We start from the raw sequence: 20,231 nt of genomic DNA, 5'->3' as shown, positions 1-20,231 counted from the left end.
TGTGTCTATGCAGAGCAGGATGGCCAGAACGAAAAAGACTGCTAGGATCTCAAATTCAGACGGCTCCTCCCACAGGGTGCCGCTTAGTGAAACATCTGACCAGGCGCCAGATGTGGAAGTGAAACAAGGCGGCCTGAAAGCCGGCAATTCTGAGGGAGGAGTCATAGTGACCCCTTCCCATTTAACAGTTAACAAATCTGCTCCTTTTCAAAGAGAGGAGGCGGGCCCTCCGGGAGAGGGGAGGAGTCGTCCTCTTCGGACTCGTCAGAGGACGATTCTGAGTCAAGCTCTTCTGGCCATGCTTCTTTGGACACAGAAGAGAAAAACAGCCGCCTGCAAGAGGCAAGACTTTCTCACGCAGTTGAGAAGGGGGACAATTGGGCGGAGCCATCCGCCTCTTACCGAGAGCTAAATACCCCTATTTCTGCACGGTACCTCGGGGCCGGATCACAGCCATGCAAGAGAAAGTGGAGAGCTTTATTGCAAACCACACCATGGGCCCCGACTTTCTAGTGTTTGTGCCGGATCCAGAAGACACAGTCGTCTGGCCGGCTGGTTCCAGTTATGATAGCGCCTGCTTTGACTGCTACGAGGCGGCCATCAAGGCAGGGCTTTGCTTCCCATTACATCCGGCTGTTCAACGGATCTTGGATGGGTATGAGTTGGGGTTATGGCAGTTAGCCCCAAACTCCTGGGTCAACGTACTTGGCTATGTGGCCGGGTGCGAATTGCACGGGGTGGAGCCGAGTTTCGAGGCTTTCGCCCATATGAACTATCTCAGCCGGACCCCTAAGACAGGCGGTACCGACTGGTATCAATTGACAAGCCACATGGGCTACCTCATGACGAGAGGTAAAGCAAACAAGTGGAAGGACTGGCGGAGCACCTTCCTCATCATTGAGAGTTCAGACATTGAGCTGAACAAGCGCTTCAATAGGTGGAACAGGAATCCGCCCCTTCTTGCAGGCGGCCGTAGCATGCTGCCTGTTCCCCCCAAGGCTAAGAAAGAGATCCTTGAAAAAGGACTCTTTAAAGTAGAGTCGAGGGTCGACTCTACTTCAGGGGTACGAGAGCAAGTACCCCTGCACTGCGTCCCGAGCTTCAAATGGCTCTACGACGAGTACTTTTTGGCCGCCTGTGGCCTCAGCAGTCAGTGCTCAAGAGGTAGTCGGCCTGTCGAATACTCTGTTGTTCCATACATTTCTTGTTATCTTTTATTAACTTTGCTGTTTGTTTTTGCAGCTAACGCCATGAGCAAAATCACCGCCTCCAAGACTGCGGCGGCCATGTTGCGGGCCTCCATCATGCAACAAGCTTTAACCGACTCCCCCAAGAAGGGGGCACCCTTGGTGAGCTCCGAATCTTTCACCCTCTTTTTGGAGTTGTGTTTATGCATATACTGACTTTTTTTCTTCTTTTTTAGACGGGTGCTCCAAGAGCTTCATCTTCCCAACAGCCGGACCTCAAGGCCCGGAGGACGACTGTTGGGAGCTCTCCTGGTTCTGCCAGGAAACATGTGGCGGCTGAGAAACAGCCGGCCACTTCTTCTAAAACTCCAACTGGGCCGCCTAGCAGTAAGAAGTTGTCCTTGTAAATTTTAGACTTGCTCCCTTTTTTACTAGGTCTAATCCGTTTGTTTATGCTTGATGCAGCCGGCCCTCAGGAGCCTGACTTGGTAGAGATGGCCAAGTCTATGATCAGGGCAGTTCCTCCAGCTGAAAGGGAGGCGATCAGGGGTGTCGGCACCCTTGACCTAGACGGGATTGCAGGGGTCCTTGCTGAGGTATACTTAGCATATTTTTTAGTATTTGAATTTCTGGACGCCTGTTTTCTTTTTGTTTGGAAACTGACGCCTGTTCCTTTGTACTTAGGCCCTGCTCCGAGTGAACGACCTTCGCAAGCCGCTTGATCGGAAGAACAAAGAGGTAAAGGCTGCAAAAGCTATGGCCGCCTCTGACTGTGACAAGGCAATGTTTCAAATTGCCCAAAATGAAGTTCTGACCATTGATATTCTTTATTATCAGGCGCAGGCTACCGCCGCTGTTCGGGCTCAGTTAGAGGCGGCCCAGAAGAGGAATGGCGAGCTGGAGGCGACCATAACCAATCTCAAGGCCGAGCTGAAACCTCTTCGCCTAAAAATGTACTCTTACGAAGCCTTGGAGAAATCCTTGGCCAGCGTAAAAGAACGCCTGGTGACCCAAGAGAAGAGTCTTACCCAAGAGCTCTCGGAAAAGGCCGAGCAAGAGAAGAAAGAGCTGGTCCGGGAGATGATGGAAGACTCCGCTCAAATTCAGCGAATGACTTAGGGCCGCCTCTTCCCCAATGCCGACTTTGCCTCTTGGGAAAGAACGTACCGCCAGTGTTCTGATACTTATAATCAAGAGATCCTGGCGGCTGCTGAGGAAGAGGCGTTGGAAGAAGCGTTGGAGGAGGAGGAGCCGGTAGTGGCGCTTGTGCCGCTTGGGGGTAAGGCATCAAAAAAGGATGCAGCTGAAGCCGAGTCCAGCAAGAAGAGTGCTGACCAGGCGGCAGCTGCTAATATTGAAGATCTGCCCCCTTCTTAAGCTTTATGTATTCTTTCCACGGCCTGCATGCCGTTTGTTTTGTATTTACCCGGCCAGGGGGCCGGGGCTTTGAATATATTGCTGGTCTTTAATGACCAGCTTATTTTTAATGAATTTTTGTTTTGCCTCAAATTTGTCTAAGTATTCCATATTCTAATATCCAATTGTTCACTAGACCGACTGTTTTACATGGCCGATAGTTGCAGACAGGTACGGATAGTTAGTCACGCCGCCTATGCCCCTGGACGACTGGTTGTCTGTTTTCAGGATAGACGATCAGTCGGCCATTTATCCAATCGGTATTCGAACTATTTTAAGGTCTGGATCCTTTTTAGGCAGGCGGTCCTGTCATTTGTAAATTTAACCAAGTAGGAAAGTGGTCTGACCAAGTAAACATGAGTGTTACCTAGTTGCCAAGGAGCTGAGTAGTAGAGATAACAAGCGGCGGGTACCGGTTGTTTCCCTTTATTCGCCGATGTTTGTTGGCTTTTCACTCATAATTTGTTAACCTAGCAGGAGTAGTGGTTGAGAGCCCCTGTTTGCTAAAAACAGGCGGACGACTCATACCTTTTAGGCTCCATACTAAGTTTGAGGGAGTGACTATAAGTTAACATAGGAGTTACTTAGTCTCCGTCACACTCTAGATTGAGTAGTAGAGGTACCAGGCGGCGGAGGCCGGCTAGACCCCTTGATTCGCCAATGTTTGTTGGCTATTAACTCAAGAGGTACCCCCTGCATTTATCCCAAGTAATACAGGCGGTCATCTGACTCAGATGTCAACTGCTACCACTGGTTTGGTTAGTGATAGAGTTATCCTTGTCTCAAAAACGGCTACGTGGTTGCCCTTGGGGGCATTCGTATAGGTGCCGTGTAATTAGTTTATAGAGCAATGTTCCACCCAAAAGGGAGCTGCTCTCTGCGACGAATTTCATCCGGAGGGATGCCGCCGGACGCCTGCTATGATGTTGGGACAGGTCGTATTAGATTTGTAGATTTGATCAGTTGGCTTGGCGCCTGGTCTGATCATTCGGCCTGTGGCCTTGGTAAGTTCTTGGTGAACGTAGGTGCTAAGTAAAAGGAGGGTAGCCGCCTGTTAGGCACAGGGTCGGCCAGGCCCTAATCTTTTTAGCTAAGTATTAGGGGGGTGGCTATGTGTTTGGAACCAGTCGGCCATCTTCTTATGGAGATTAGCCGACTATATGTCCAGACGACATGCCCCTATTGTGAGTAAAATACTCAATGGAGAGTAGCCGATTGTAAAGGTACAGACGGCATGCCCCTCTGAAGATAGAGTGAAACTCAATGGAGAGTAGCCGACTGTAAAGGTACAGACGACATGCCCCTCTGAAGAGAGTAAAAATACTCAATGGAGAGTAGCCGACTGTAAAGGTACAGACGGCATGCCCCTCTGAAAATAGAGTAAAATACTCAATGGAGAGTAGCCGACTATTTGTTAGTAAGCGTGCCCCTCTTAGTACAAAATTGAATAGTAAGTGCGAACTTTTATTAAGTAGCTCTTGACTATTTACATCATTCAAAAGAAATATTTCTTAAGATTATCTACATTCCAAGTTCGAGGCAACGGTTTTCCGTCTGGTGTTTCCAGACGGTAGGTACCGTCCCTGACTTCCTCATAGATTCGGTAGGGTCCTTCCCAGTTGGGAGTTAGTTTGCCAGACTCATTAGCCCTACCAACTGCTTCCATTTTTCTAAGTACAAAGTCCCCTACTTTGAGTGGACGCCTGTGTACTTTTTTGTTGTATGATCTAGTCATTCTCAGGCGATAGATTTCATGGCGCAAGACAGCATTGCCCCTCTTTTCAGGAAGTGAGTCTAATGCAAGGCGCATGGCTTCCCAGTTTGCCTCTTCGTCATATAGCATTACTCGAAGAGTCGGCTCGTAGTGTTCTATTGGAAGAACAACTTCCGCATCGTAGGTTAGGAGGAATGGAGTTTCTCCAGTCGCCCCTTTTTCAGTCGTCCTAATGGCCCAGAGAACATGTGGTAGTTAATCCGTCCATAGGCCGCCTGCTCGTTCAATCTTTTTCTTGAGACCGTCTGAGATGATTTTATTAAAGGCTTCTACCTGACCGTTTTCTTGTGGACGGCCGACAGATGCAAAGTAGTTTGCAATTCCTTGGTCACCCAACCAGCTTTTGAGAACAGGCGTCTCAAATTGGGGACCATTATCAAAAACCATGGACATGGGAACCCCGAACCGAGTGATGACATTTTTCCAAATGAATGAAATTACATCTTTCGTCTTGATTCCCTTTACAGCCTCCGCCTCTACCCATTTAGTGAAGTAGTCAACGGCAACAAGTATGTACCTCCTTCCGCATGTAGCAGGCGTATATGGACCCAGAATGTCCATGCCCCACTTAGCAAACGGTAGTGGGCTGTGAATGGTAGTGAGGTCAGTAGCCGGACGGTGAATTAGTTTGCCAAACCTTTGGCACTTGTCACATTTTTTCACCATCTCCATTGCATCTGCTTCCAAAGTAGGCCAAAAGTAGCCCTGCCGCCTTGCCCTTTGAGCAAGCGTCCTACCGCCTATATGAGAAGCACAGTAACCAGAGTGAAGATCGTCTAGTATCTCTCGTCCCTTTTCTGGAGTAACACACTTTAAGAAGGGTTGAAGGTACCCCCTTTTGTGAAGTTCTCCTTTTATCATTTCAAAACAGGTGGCTCGTTTTTTCAATGCTGCCGCCTGTTGAGGATCATCCGGCAGTGTACCGTTTGTCAGATATGCCCTGATTGAATCCATCCAGGTTGAGCTTCTGTCTAGGATTCCAATAGGGTTTTCCTCGATGCTTCTCTTCTCCATTACTTCCCAAAAAACAGTTCGAGGAGTATCAGAGGAGGCGGATGATGCTAATTTTGAAAGTGCATCCGCCTGGTTGTTTTCTGATCTCGGCACTTGGATTAGATGGAAATCCTCAAGGGAGTCGACTGCTTGTCGGACCACCTGTAAATACTTGATCATGGCCGGATGGGTTGCTTCGTATTCGCCATTGTACTGACTCACTATCAATTGTGAATCAGAACAGGCGTCTATTCTTCTTGCCCCTGCCGCCTTGCACATGCGGATCCCGGCTAGTAAAGCTTCATATTCTGCCTCATTGTTTGAAGCCTGAAAACTGAAGCGTAGAGCATACTCGTACCTGTCGCCCTCTGGCGACTGACATATGACGCCTGCTCCACAACCATTTAAAGTAGAGCTTCCGTCCACATATACCTTCCATACTTGGTCTGGAACTTGAGAGTCAGGAGGACGAGTCATCTCTACAATAAAGTCAGCAAAGGCTTGCCCCTTCACTGCTTTTCTAGGCTCGAAAGTAACTTCGAGGCTCTGAATTTCTATGGCCCATTTGATCATTCAGCCTGACGACTCCATGATGGTAAGGGGCCGCTTGATAGGTTGGTCTGTATACACGACGACTGCATGTGCCAAAAAGTAGGGCTTCAATTTTTTAACAGCCATGAAGAGTGCAAGACCAAATTTATCCACTAGGGGATACCTCAACTCGGCATTTTTCAGTACGTGACTAACAAAGTAGACCGGGAGCTGACAGCCGTCTCTTTCAGCAAAGAGAACAGCGCTTAACGCATGATCAGAGACGGCCAGGTACATGTAGAGTACTTCTTTGGGCAAAGGGCTGACCAGCCTCGGCAAGGAATGCAAGTGAACTTTCAATTTCTGGAAGGCGGCCTCAGCATCCGGCCCCCATTCAAACCTTGACTTTTTCTTAATTGCCTGGAAAAAGTATAGGCATTTGTCGCCTGATCGGCTTAGAAATCTTCCCAAGGCCGCCAGATCACCTGTTAACTTCTGAACCTCTCGGATGGTACGAGGCGACTGCATGTCAATGACCGCCTGCACCTTCTCAGGGTTCGCCTCTATTCCTCTTTGATTGATAAGGAATCCGAGAAATTTCCCAGACTCAACTCCAAATACACATTTCTTGGGATTGAGCATGACATGGTGCCGCCTGAGTGTGGCGAAAGTTTCTCGGAGGTCCGACAGATGATCTTTCTGAAGTTTAGTCTTGACAATCATATCATCAATGTATGCCTCGACGTTTCTCCCAATCTGATCAAAGAACACAGTGTTTATCATTCGCTGGAAGGTAGCCGGGGCATTCTTAAGACCAAACGACATGACCGTGTAACAATGTAACCCCTGATCAGTGAAGAAGGTCGTCTTCTCCTGATCTTTCTTCCATAAAGGAATTTGATGGAAACCAGAGTAGGCGTCCATAAAGCTCATCAAAGCATGGCCGGCTGTTGAGTCGACTAGATTATCAATTTTAGGCAGAGGGTAACTGTCTTTGGGGCACACCTTGTTTAAGTCTGTGTAGTCTACACACATTCGCCAGGTGCCATTCGGCTTTTTAACAAGCACCACATTTGCAACCCAGTCTGGGAAGTAACATTGCCGAATGAACCCTGCATCAAGTAATTTTTTAACTTCGGCGACTGCCGCCTGACTTCTTTCTTCGCCATGGTTCCGCTTCTTTTGCCGTACCGGCTTCTTTTTCGGATCCACGGCCAGTTTATGTACCGCCAGATCAGGACTAATGCCTGGCATTTCATGGACTTCGAATGCAAAGATGTCCTTGTATTCTTTCAGTAGTTTGTGAAAGTCGTCACCAAGGTTTCTCAGAGCAGTCGTCCCAACTTTGACTGTTCGGTCAGGACGTGAGTCGTCTAAGATCAGGTCCGCATGCTCACCAGCCGGCTGAGGGCGGAGCTCATCCGACCGCTCCTCTGCCACTGATTGCTATTTTCTTTCTTTTCTTGCGGCCCCTGTTTGGGATGCCTTTCTCTTCTTGTCGCCTGCTTCTTGAACAGGCGCACTGTCCTTGACATTGTCAAGGTCTGTTTTTTCACCGCTTGACCCAGTGGCCATAACAGTGGGCTTGATATCCGAGAGATAGCACTCTCGGGCCATCCTCTGATCTCCCCTTAGGGAGCCGACTGTTCCATTATCCCTCTCAAACTTGAGCAACATAAGAGATGGGATTATAACAGCCTTGGAATTATTCAGGGTTGGTCGACCCAGAATCATGTTGTAGGCCGAGAGTTCTTCTACTACCAGGAACCGGACTACCATGTGTCGTCCTTCCCCTTTTTCGCCCAGGCGGATGGGTAAATCCACTCGTCCCAGTGGGTGGACGACTCCTCCTCCAAACCCTACTAAAGGGTGGGAGGCCGGATGTATGCAATCAGTCTGATATTTTAGTTTCGACAGACATTTGCTACTGATGAGATCTGAGGAGCTTTCGGTATCTATGAGGATTCGGCCAACTCTCTGGTTGGCCACTTTACATTCAATAACGATAGGGTCGTCATGCGGCCCTCTTACCCCTCCTAGATCTTCTTCAGTGATGACAATCTCAGGAAATGAATATTTGGACGGTCGTTCTTGGTGAACGGAATTTACATCTAACCGCCTGATATTGTCTTTGTTGCCCCTGATAGTGGGGCCGCCTCCTGAGAAGCCGCCTGCAATGGTGTAGACGACTGCATCATCTGTATCGGAGCTGTCGGTCTGTTGATTCTTTTTGGCCGACTGCTTTTTTGAGGAAGTGTTCCTCGTAGATTTCTTGACATAAGTGCCAAGATCCCCTTGCTCAGCCAGGCGGTCCAGATACCGCATGAGACTGATGCAGTCATTGGTGTGATGACCAACATCATCATGATAAGCACATAATTTATCTTGGTTCCGGTTGTTTGCAGAACCCTTCATGGGGACCGGCTTCTCAATTGAGATCCGTCCCTTGATTTCTTTTAGGATAAACTGGTTATCCTTGTTAAACGCATACTTTGGGGAGTATGGTTTGAATTCTTTTTTCTTTTTCTGGGCCGGCTGTTTAGAGGAATCAGCCGCCCAGACCTCTTTTCTCTTCTCATCTTTGTTTGACGACTGTTTCTGTCGTCCTTCTCTTTTGTCGAACCTTTTCCCGTCCGACTGTTTTACCGTGCAAAGATAAGTCGCCTGTATATAGGCTTCTGCTTCAATCAAGGCCTCTTGAAGAGTCGCCACCCTTTTTTGAACCAAATCAAATTTGAAGGTAGACCCGTCTTTGAGACCTCTGAAAAAGTCAGTATAGGCTACCTCATCCGGTAACCCTTGAATCTGTATTCTCATCAGGTTAAACCGCCTGATGTAAGAACGAAGCCCCTCCTTCTCGCTCTGCTGAATTGTTCCTAAATCAAGGGTCGTTTTCTTCGCAGGGATGTTCATGTCGAAGTTGGAGGTGAATAAGTAAGCAAGCGTCCTGAAGCTATTTACACAACCAGTCGGCAGGTTGCCGAACCATTGTTGTGTGATTCCTTTGAGAGTCGCTGGGAAACACTTGCACCAAGTGGGATCATCCAACCCTTGAAGGTACATCAGGTTGGTGAATGCCATCAGATGGTCTTCTGGGTTAGTAGTGCCGTCATAGGCGCCTACTAGTACATTTTTCACTTTGGCCGGCTGAGCGGCTTCAGTAATTTCCTTGGAGAAGGCCGACGGCTGTTCACCAAGTCTAAGCAACCGTAGCTGCCAGTCCATAGGTTGGACGTTTTTTGCTGCAAGTCCACCAAACAGAGGTGGCTGCAAAAAATACTGTTGTTGCGGCACAAATGGTAAGTTTGGTACCGCCTGGTCGCTATGAAAGCCGGACTGACAGGAGGTACCGCCTGACTGACTCTCATGATACGACTGAGTATGCCTCATCGAGGCATTTTGCAGACTATCTTGAAAGTTTGAAGTAGAGGCCGACTCTGACAATCGGTCACTCTTCTTCTGCTCTAGCAGTAGCCGAGCGTCTGTGAATGTTTGCTTCGACCCGTCCGCCTGAATATGACGAACAGGTTTCCTATTTCCTGTAGGAAAACGAAATTTGGTGAAATCAAGGGCAGGTGGCTCCCGCTTCCTAGATTTAGGATGAGGAGTCGCCTCTCGCCCTTGAACTGGCTTCCTCTTCAGTGAAGTGGAGGGTTTCTTAGCCGACTGCTCCTTGACTGGAGCAGGCGGCTTCTTGTTGATCAACTCTTGAATCTCTCCCTTGAAGTTCCTCATGAAGGTCATGAGTTCGTCCCTTGTGATGGGAGCAGACCCATCAGTCGGCTGTTGCCGAACAGGCGGTGCGCCTGCTGGCTCACTTCCAGTTTGAAGAGGTTCCCGTTCCCTCCTTTCGGTATGACGGGTACGTCGGGCCCTTAGGGTTTCGTCTGAAGCTGTATGAGTTTCAACTTCAAATTCACTCTCGGTATCATGGTCCGACTGAACCTGAGGGTTGCTAGGGGACGCCTCTCTTCAGGAGTCGGTACAGACTTGGATGCCATCTCAGAAGTACTCTCCCCACAGACAGCGCCAAATGTTTCGGGGTTTTCCGATGTCCTGCGGGAGAGTTACAATTCCGAGACTGGAACCGGACGCCTGTACCTGCAAAATAACGGAGACTCCTGGGAGCTCCGCCTCCAACGGTCAAGTTAGTACTTGATTAAGGAGTAATTAATGCGGAAATTAAAGTGGTTGGGTCTCTCTAGGTGAGAGTGTTTAATGTAGGTAATCTGCTTTGTTAGCGAGATCAGCCGGTTATTACTGTGTGTAATTAATGTGTTTTTTCCGTTCTCCCCCCTTAATGAGGATTAAGGGAGGTATTTATAACCTTGGGAAACGTGCCCATCCTAGGTTTAGGTTAACCTAGGGCCGATTGGGCTTCCCTCGGAAGTTGGGCCTGGGTGGCCGGTTTCTCCATTAGGCATGGAGTATGCCACATGTCATGACATAATAGGTCCAAGGTGGACGAATAAGCGCGTGCCACGTGGCAAGCCCTGACAGTTCCAACTAGGGGACACTTGGCAGGACCTGATTGGCCCACGTGGCGCATTCCGATTGGTGGCGCATTCCTGATTGGCAGTATGTATATATATATATACATATATATATATATGTATATATATATATATATATACATATATATATATATGTATATATATATATATATAGAAACATATATATATATTTATAGTCATACAATGAAAAACTAAAAACAGATGATCTTGACATCATATTATAATCTGACGGCTAATATCTCGCTCAACTGATTTTATTAATTGATCATGATTTTATATACTACAAATCTCACTCTTTCTCTCTCCTGTTTCAGATTTGCTCACTTTCTCTCTCCACCATCTTGTTTGAATCTGAGTGGTCTTTCAAATTTGTTCACTTTCAGACTCCGACAAACACTACCAGCAACATCACCGTGGCTATGGTGGTTTTGTGGCAAGAAGGGAAGCAACATCCATGGTTGTTTTCGTGGGTTTCATGGATGTGATTTTCGTGGGTTTGTGGGTGATTTCGGTGATTTTTGGTGAGTTTGTTAGTGGTTATGGTGGGTTTGTGGGTAGTTTCGCTTGGTTTGTGGGTGGATTTGATATTTTTGGTGGGTGTCGATGGTGGTGGTGGTCTAGGTTTGGGGGTTTCGGTGGTGTCTGTGGTGGTGGTGGTCTGGGTTTAGGGTTTCGATGGTGTTAGTGGTCTGGGTTTGGGGGTTTTGGTGGTGGTGGAGGTCTAGGTTTGGGGGTTTTGGTGGTGTTGATGGTTGTGGTGGTCTAGGTTTGGGGGTTTCGCTGGTGTCGATTGTGGTGGTGGTGTGGCATGGAGAGAGGTGGAAGGGGAAGCTCCTGCAAGCCTGAAAGTAGTGGGTAAGCTGGGGAGAAAGGTAGCAGTAATGCCAGTAGTGCATTTGGGATTAAAGAGAGAGATGGAGGATTGGTCAATGGCATTGTTGATTCTCAACCAGCTTGGGCTCCCGGCAAGCGACATGTCAATGAGATCTCTCTTTTAATCACTGCCTATTCAATTAGTTTATCATCATCATACTATTTACTTATAGTATACATGTATAATCACATCAATTTGAAAAAGTGCTTTTTTGATGATTATGCATTTTTTTTTTATTAACAATTAGTTATTCGGAACCCAAAGATAGATGTATAATCTGGGGTAAATATGTTTGTTTGTGGGTATTGGTTTACGGAGGGAGTAGTATCAAGCATGGGAAGAAATTCATTAATGTTTTGGCTTTCTTAATTAATCTATCAAGTCATAGTGTTTTGGTGTGTGAAACTATTGATGACCAATTGCGGTATGAATATGCAGGATGATGCCTCTGTTTCATGGATTTTCAGCAACATTGCCAGCTATAATTAATATAGTTTTCTTATCTTTATATATAGTGACCTTATGTAAATGTGGTCATATAGTTACCTTACTTTTGTACATAGTGATTTCTATGAGAATATGATCAAAATTGATATAGTTATCCTATTTTTGTATATAGTGACTTTAATGTAAATGTTGTAAAAATTGATATAGTTACCCTATTTTTGTATATAATTATGTTATTTTTATATATAGTGACTCTACGTTATTTTTTTTAAACCGTTAGATCTTGTTAGTAATAATGGACAGTTGAGATTTTCTGTTTTTAGTTTTCACCATAAGCCCTGTTTTCAGCGGAACCTCCCCGAGTGTGAATCATGTGAAAACAAGTCTATAACTGAAAACATGAAAACGGACAATCAAGACCGTAGATTTTAACCCATCAAATCTCACGGCTGAGATTAAAACACATATCCTCCCTCAAACACCTTAACCCACCGTCCAAAATTTTCTCTCTTCTCAAATTTGCAAACCTCTTGTCTTTCTCTCTCCTCAAATCCCAAAATTGAACACAAATTGCTGGAAATTGAAGAATTTTTGTTCAAATTTCGCATAAACAACCTAAATTGCTCAAATCAGATACGATTTTTTTCCGAATTTGTTCAAATTTTCATGAAAAACGCATGATGTTCAACTAGATTTTGCGATTTTTCAATTTGATTTTTCCGATTTTAATTTTTGCGATTTTTGTGATTTGATTTATGCGATTTTCAGATTTTTAATTTTCAATTTTATTTGGCAATTTTATCAAAAAAATTAACCTGCGATTTTGTTCGATTTCTTGTGCGATTTGCGTGTTTTGTTCATCAATTTTGTTTGATTTCCAGTGCGATTTTGTGACTTTTGCTCATCAATTTTTTCGACTTTTTTCATCAATTTTGTTCGATTTGTTTGATTTTGCGATTTCTTGTTCGATTTTGTTCGATTTCCTGTTTAATTTTGCTTGGTTTTTGTTCGTTTTCATTTGTGATTTTTGTTCAATGGCGAAAACCTAATGTTCCTGAATTACTTGATGAAGTGAGAATAGGTCAGAATGTTGTTGTCATTTCTTGTAAATTGAAATTGTGATTATTTGCGGATACTACATTCAGAAATGTAAATTGAAATTGTTCTTGGTAATTGATTGTTGTTGATCGCTCGTATTGGAATTTCAGTTTTTGGTCAAATCTGGTTTGTATGAAAGCAATGACGACGCGGCGAAGAGGGAAATTGAGAATTGGGAAATTGTAATTGAAAACGAGTGGTGGTAAGCTTATGGTTGTTGATTCTCAAATAATTATGTTATTGCTGGAATTTTTCATATATTGATTTTGATTTTTGTTTTTCAATTTGTAAAAATTAATTGAGTTGTGATTGTTGATTCATGACTACAAATCTCGCATTGAGAATAGCTTTCTGATATTTGTGACGGTATTTTGAAGCTTCTGGATACTAAGCTTATTCCTCCTGCTAGTAGTGGTGATTCTAAGGTCTTTTATTTGAAGATGATGGGAGATTATCATAGGTATTTGCGGCTGAGTTTAAGACTGGTGCAGAGAGGAAAGAAGCCGCTGAGAGTATTCTCAAAGCCTACAAGGCTGCTCAGCTATAATTAATTTTTTCCTTTTTTTTGTTTGGTAGATCTGTTAATTAGGGTTTGGATTTTGTTTTTGTTTGTGATTTTTGCGTTGATTTGCTATGATATTTGCATTTTGCTGGAATCATTGAGGAATATTCAAGAATTTGATAAGCTTTTTATGAGTTTTTGCTTCAAGAACAACTCATCTTCTGTGAGTGGCTCTTGTTTTACCATCTTTATAGGCTCCTGGTGCTTTTGTTGTTGATTACAGGAGTTATTATCGCATTCATCTTGGACATCTGCAGTGTAAAATGTGAAGGATTAGTAATATAAATTAGTTTTGAAAATCTGTTTTTCTTTATCAGATAGTAGGAAGATAATATTTGATGAATTATAGGATGTTTGATAAGCTTGTTTGTTTCTTTCTGTAACCAAGAGGATTGATGGTTGTTCTTGCAATTGTGGTTTAAATGGTGTTTGAACATGTGAATATATATGTGTAAGAATCAAATGGAAAAAAGAATATGGACAGGAAATGAATAGATTTGTTTGGATCAGAAACTCGTAGAGGATACATATCCTCTAGTCTCTGATGGTATATTCTTTTATTGGGGAATTGAAGTCTTTTTTTAAGAATTGCTCTTGAAAATTTTAGGCAAGTAATTGCTTACCTTTTTCAGTTATTTGATGCATGATTTGTACTTCACCGGGTATCAATTTTCCCTTTGATCTTCAATAACTGTTGATACTTTATTCTCATCTTGAAATATGCAGGGTAAAGGACATGTTAGTTAAATGGTAGAAGAGTGTCTTTAGAAATTTATTTCTAGAATTCGAGTATGCTAGTTTGCGTTATTGCGAGCTCTATCATGCCTGATCTTACCTTGTCAGCTGAAGTTAGTGTAGTAACCTTCTTCAGCCTTTGTGAAGATTTATCTCTGATTGTATGATTTTTGGCGCCTGCCTGTTCAATATCTACATTTTGTTGGGATTCCTCATATACAGGTGGCTTGCTCGTATCATGATATCCTGGTATGCTTTTATTTGCCTCTGTTTCTGTCCTTGAAACGTTGATCTTGTCAAGCTTGTTTTGCTTCAGTCTGTATGATGTTGGTTTGTGATGTTGGTATGCTTTTATTGGCTGTTTTGGCATGTTGAAAGCCTATTAGCTCAATTGGTAGAGCACCGTGTAATCACGGGATGTAGGTTTGAATCCTACATAGACTTTTTTAATACTTATTTTTATATTTATTGACCTCTGGGTAAATGGTGTCAAATTGATATAATTACCCGAAGTTTATATATAGTTACCTTATTTTCGATATAATGACCTTAGAATTATGGAAATGTTGTAAATTTTGTTTCAGTCACCTTATTTTTACATATAGTGGCCTTTATTTTTTGTATATAGTGATCTTTATATAAATGGTGTCAAAAACTCAGTCGATATAGTTACTTTATTTTTGTATATAGTAACATTAATGTAAATGTTGTAGAAATTGTTATAGTTACCCTATTTTTGTATATAGTGACCTCTATGTAAATATGGTCAAAATTGAAATAGTTACCCTAATTTTGTATATAGTGACCTTAATGTAAATATTGTAAAAATTGATATAGCTACCCTATTTTTGTATATAGTTACGTTATTTTTATATATAGTGACTCTATGTAAATATCGTCAATTTAGATAAAGTTACCTTATTTTAGCATGTAGTGACCTTTAAAACGGTTGAATTGATTATATGTAAGGTTGGAATGATCTTAGGGCTTTAGAACCGTCTGATCTTTTGTGCTAATAATGAATGACTAAGATTGCTTGTTTTTAGTTTTCACCATAAGATCTGTTTTCAGCGGAACCTCCTCGTATATATATATATATATATATATATGTATATATATATATTAGATTATAATTTACTAGTGTATGTAGATTAGAGCATATCTCATGAGATGATTTGAGTAGTTAATCCATGGAGGTGATACGGCTAAGGTCATTGAATGGCAATTACCTAAATGCTAATGAAGATCAGAAATCAGTCAGGCCTTCACGATCATGTTGCATATAAGCCTATACCGCAAAGTACAGAGTGGAGAGTGACTTGGTTAGGACCTCAAAAATTGCGTCTCAACAGCATCTACGACAAGGTGCTCACTATTCGATATATGGTGACGGCCTTGATGGTCGGACAAGAAAACTGGCCTGTATTTGATGGCGCCGGCGACTTGTACGTGGAGATTAAGAACAATTATCGGCAGTTCAACAGTAATATCAAAATATTTCAGGTTAATCTCATACTTGTCAATCATAATTTGGATACCTTTGAAGACGGTTACGGACCTAACGGTTTCCATTTGCAATTGAGACCTAGGGTAACACTGACATATGTACCTTATATTCAGTATTTAAGGTTATTGTTTACTCAGTCAGGGTGGAATAATAATATAAGTTGTTGATATGACTCAAAAGAGTAACCATATTTTATTTTTAAATAATCCTGACTCCGCCACTGACAGCTAAGTAAAAGGCAAAGCAAAGTGTAAGCAGCCTTGAGCCCAATGATACATGCCTCATACTCTGCAGCATTGTTGGTTGTTAACACCTTAGCTACTTCAAGTATAGGTAGAAGTGCTACTCCCCCTATCAGGTATGACAGATGGTTTTTAATAATGTCCCTGATGTTATTGGTGGAGATAATAGTGGTGGTGGCGGCTCGTTTTTGATGAATTCAGGACATAACGTCAATGAATCTGGTACAAAGACTAATGGAGATGTTAATGTGCATACCAAGGTTGGTAAACAAGGAAATGTTTCTGTCTTTTTTAACAAGCAATAACAACCTTCCTCATCGATCGTGATTAACTACAGATTATGCCAGTATTTTATCTATGTTCTTATGTAATTCTCTTCTTTTTATTTATGTATTTATTTATTTATTTGAATGTTTGTAATTCTCATCAGTCATCATATTGGCTATGCTAATATTTGCAAATTTTACCTTCTTTTTTATTTAGACTGTTATATTATTGATATCTTGACCAAGTAATCAAGTATATTCTTGAATCTTGATAGCTATTAGAGTTTCATTAGAATGTAAATATGTTATGTATTTTTTAATCTCGTGACGTCATTGTTTATTACCATTTTGTTACTCTACTCTATCTGGTGCCACTAGCCACTAGGCCCACTATGTTCATTCAGTTGCTTGCCTCTGTTCATTGCTAATATTTTACTTTAAACATTCTTATTTACAATGACTAAAGTAACCTATGTAATTCGGATGTTATACACTTATACTTGGGCAATTGCCTCAAAAAACTTCAAAAAAAAAATATACTTGGTCAAATTGGGATGATTGCCTCAATAAAAAATTAAAAATTAAAAAATTAAAAAAAAAATTAATCAAATAAAATAAAAATAAAAAAAAGAAAGAAAAAGAAAAAGAAATTTCCGATCCAAATTATTTCTTGAATTTCACAGGCAATCATTCTTTTTAAACCAATAATAAAATAAATTTGAAAAATTCTCAAAGGTGACCCACAACTTTTGCTACGCACACATGGTAACCCTTCAGAAAATTAATTATAATAAATGACCTTTTTAAAGAATTTTATCCCACTTATAACCTTATTTCATTAAAATGTTAATTAAATTTAACTATGGTTAGATTTATTTTAAAAAAATAAATAAATAAAAAAAATAATAAAAAAAAAAAAAACTTAAAAAATTAACCACCACTAATCATCTACCTCCACCACCTTCTTCACCGAAACCCTAACCCTACCACCTCACCTAAGCCACGACAAAGGGCTAGGTTGTCAAAGGAGAGAGAAGAAGGGAGGTGTTTAGGGTGGTTTGGGTCTGAGCGGAGGAGAGCGAGGGGCGGAAGGTCGTGGGTTGTGGTTGGAGGAGGGGCGGCACGATTTGAAGGTCGCGATGTTGGGTGTAGTTTGTGGCAACGGTGACGAATTGGCGGCTGGTGGTGTTGGGTAGATGATGAGGGTTGCTGATTGGTGGCAGCAGGTTTGATGTGATTGTGTCTGCGGCTGCAATTTGATGCAAGGAGCAGGGGAATGGTGTATGCGGGAAGGTTGCAATTATTGGTGAAGGTACAACGGTGTGCTCGCTGCCATTGTAGTTTAATGCGGGAAGTAGGGCAATGTGAGGTGGTGTTTGCGTGATGGAGGTGGCGTAGGAGGAGGATGAGAGAGAAGGAGGGTTGTGGGCATGGTTTGGGGTTTTGGCTAGGTGGTGGTCAGGTGCAGCTGAGGTAGTGTCACTGGCAATTGGGGGAGCCTAGGGTAGCGTCACCGGAAAGGGAGATGGTGGCTGGGTAAGTCACTACAAAAAAATGTCCATATAGAAACAGAATTCTAACGATGGAATTCAATCCGTTTCTATATAGAAACAAAATTAAAAAAATCCGTCTCTAAATTAATTTAGAAACGGAATAAAAAAAACCGTTTCTAAATTAGATACGGATTTTTTTTGTTGCTAAATTTAGAGACGGATTTTTAATTTCGTTTCTAAATTATTTTCGAATTGAATTATGTAAAATATTACTTTAGTGACGAATTATATAAACTAAAATCCGTCTCTAAACTAGAAAAGGATTTTTAAATCCGTCTCTAAACTAGAAACGGATTTGAAAATCCGTTTCTAAACTAGAGACGGATTTTAAATTCCTACTCTTATATTTCTTTCACTTACTATCAATTATGTGCGTAGAAGTAAACAAATAATATTTGGTATAGTTGGTAAGAGTTTCACTATTTGACTTTGAGGTCACGGGTTCGACTCCTACCTATTGCAATTCTTGAGATTGGAAACTCAAGGAGCCTTACATGCAAAGTTGACTCGAGTGAGGTCGAACCAAATAGCATCTACTTTTAGACGCAAAATAATTTTTTCCGTTGCTAAATTTAGAGTCAGATTTTTTTTTTTTTGTTGATAAATTTAGAGACGGATTTTTTTTTCCGTTGCTGATATGAGCGACGAATTTTTTTTTTCCGTTGCTAAAACCAACGACGGAAAGAAAAATCCGTTGCTAAGTTCAGCAACGGAAAGCAAATACAACGTCACTAGTCTCATTTAGCGACAACATTTTTGCCAACGGAGTAATTCCGTTTAAAAATCTGTCGCTACCTATATTTAGCGACAGAAAAGTACAATCTAGCAATGGATTTGATCTGTTGCTAAATGTCTATTTTTTTGTAGTGAGTGGGGAAGGTGGTGGTGGCTGCCTAGGTGGTTGAGTTAATTTTTTTTATTTTCTTTTTTGTAAAAATAAATAAATAAATCTAACCATAATTGACTTTAATTAATTATTTAACGAAATAAGGTTATAAGTGGGATAAGATTCTTAAATAAGGTCATTTATATAATTGATTTTCACCATGTGTGCGTAGCAGAAGTTGGAGGTCACCGTTTAGAATTTCCCAATAAATTTCCTTTAGAATAAACAATATGAACATTAAAAATATTGTAATCTACAACGAATTCCCTATTCCATATTTTTAATCATTTTAAGATGTTAATTATTCAGGTTAATTAATATTTCTAAATTCTGATGACTACTTTCAAAGTTTCAATCCAACTTTTTTTTTTTTTTTTCTCATCTATCTTTTTCGAAAACAGTTCACCTAGTAAAATACTTCAATTCGATTATTAGCTTATTGAGGTCAACAAAAATTATGACTTTTCATTAATTATTGTTCATACATTAATTGACCTTCATCAACAATAAGCTTATTCTAATTGAATTTAATTTGTATTAAAGGATCTTGAATCAACCAATTACGACTTATGTTCATTATTTGAATGTTTGGCAGCACAAAGGCTTGGTGAACACTATAAATTTCTCCTGCTAAACATTATTAGACATATATAGCCTTTATAATTGCTGATGAACATATATTGAACTTATGAAAATTTAATTTTCCTTAATGGATGAAAATAAGAGGAATAAAATATGACGTCAATTATTAAGGGTGCTTATGATATGAAACAACTCGCGGGCTACTCGAGCTCGACTCGAAATAAAGCTCGTGAGAAACTCGAATTTCCTTATATAATACTCTTTCCAAATTTTATTACCTGCTCCGTTTCTTCAGACATGAACTTTTAGAAGAAATTGTAGTAAGTATTACTTTATGGAAGTTGGGTTGGTTGAAGAATAAAAAAATCTAAAAAAGCAAAAGTGAGTAAAAGTGGAGAGAAGAGAAAATATGAAAATATTAAATATGATATAAGGGGATCATTAATGGAGGAAAATAGTAAAATATTGTTAAAGGTTTCCAGAAAAAGGAAATTGAGCAACTAATAAAATACAGCCGCAAAAGGAAAGTGGAGCAAGTAATAAATATAAATAAAATACGAATGATGGATTATATTTTTAAAAAAAAATTGATTTAAAAACTTTTTTTAAACAATAAAAATTAATAAATATACTACCTATGTTACATATTAGTTGCAACTTTCCATTTTTTTTTTCTTTTTTAGTAAGTTTTTTTCAATGAAAGTACAAAAATACCCTGACTAAATATTTTATAAACACAATTAGTTACCCAAATCAGATTTCATTAAATTCCTAATCTAACTTATTTAACATAATATTGTTAATTTGTTACCCAATTAAATCAACAATCATAAAAAATCATTCAGCTTCCATCTTCATCTCCCACGATATAATTAGACCACCAACTTTACCGTCACCGTCACCGTCGCTGCATCTACCCACCATCTTCAACACCGTCGATGCTCATCGCTATCATCAAAGTCGTCGTCGCCTCCTTCTCCATTGTTCCCCCCCCCCCCCCCCCTCTCTCTCTTTTTTTTAAAAAAAAGAATCGTTTAGATTTGATGGATTGCGGGGTGGGTTGG

This window comes from Chenopodium quinoa, unplaced genomic scaffold, assembly GCF_001683475.1.
Source record: "Chenopodium quinoa cultivar QQ74 unplaced genomic scaffold, ASM168347v1, whole genome shotgun sequence".
NCBI classification, from domain to species: domain Eukaryota; kingdom Viridiplantae; phylum Streptophyta; class Magnoliopsida; order Caryophyllales; family Amaranthaceae; genus Chenopodium; species Chenopodium quinoa.
The sequence above is the reverse complement of the archived record's forward strand: the minus strand, read 5'-3'. Positions refer to the sequence as shown.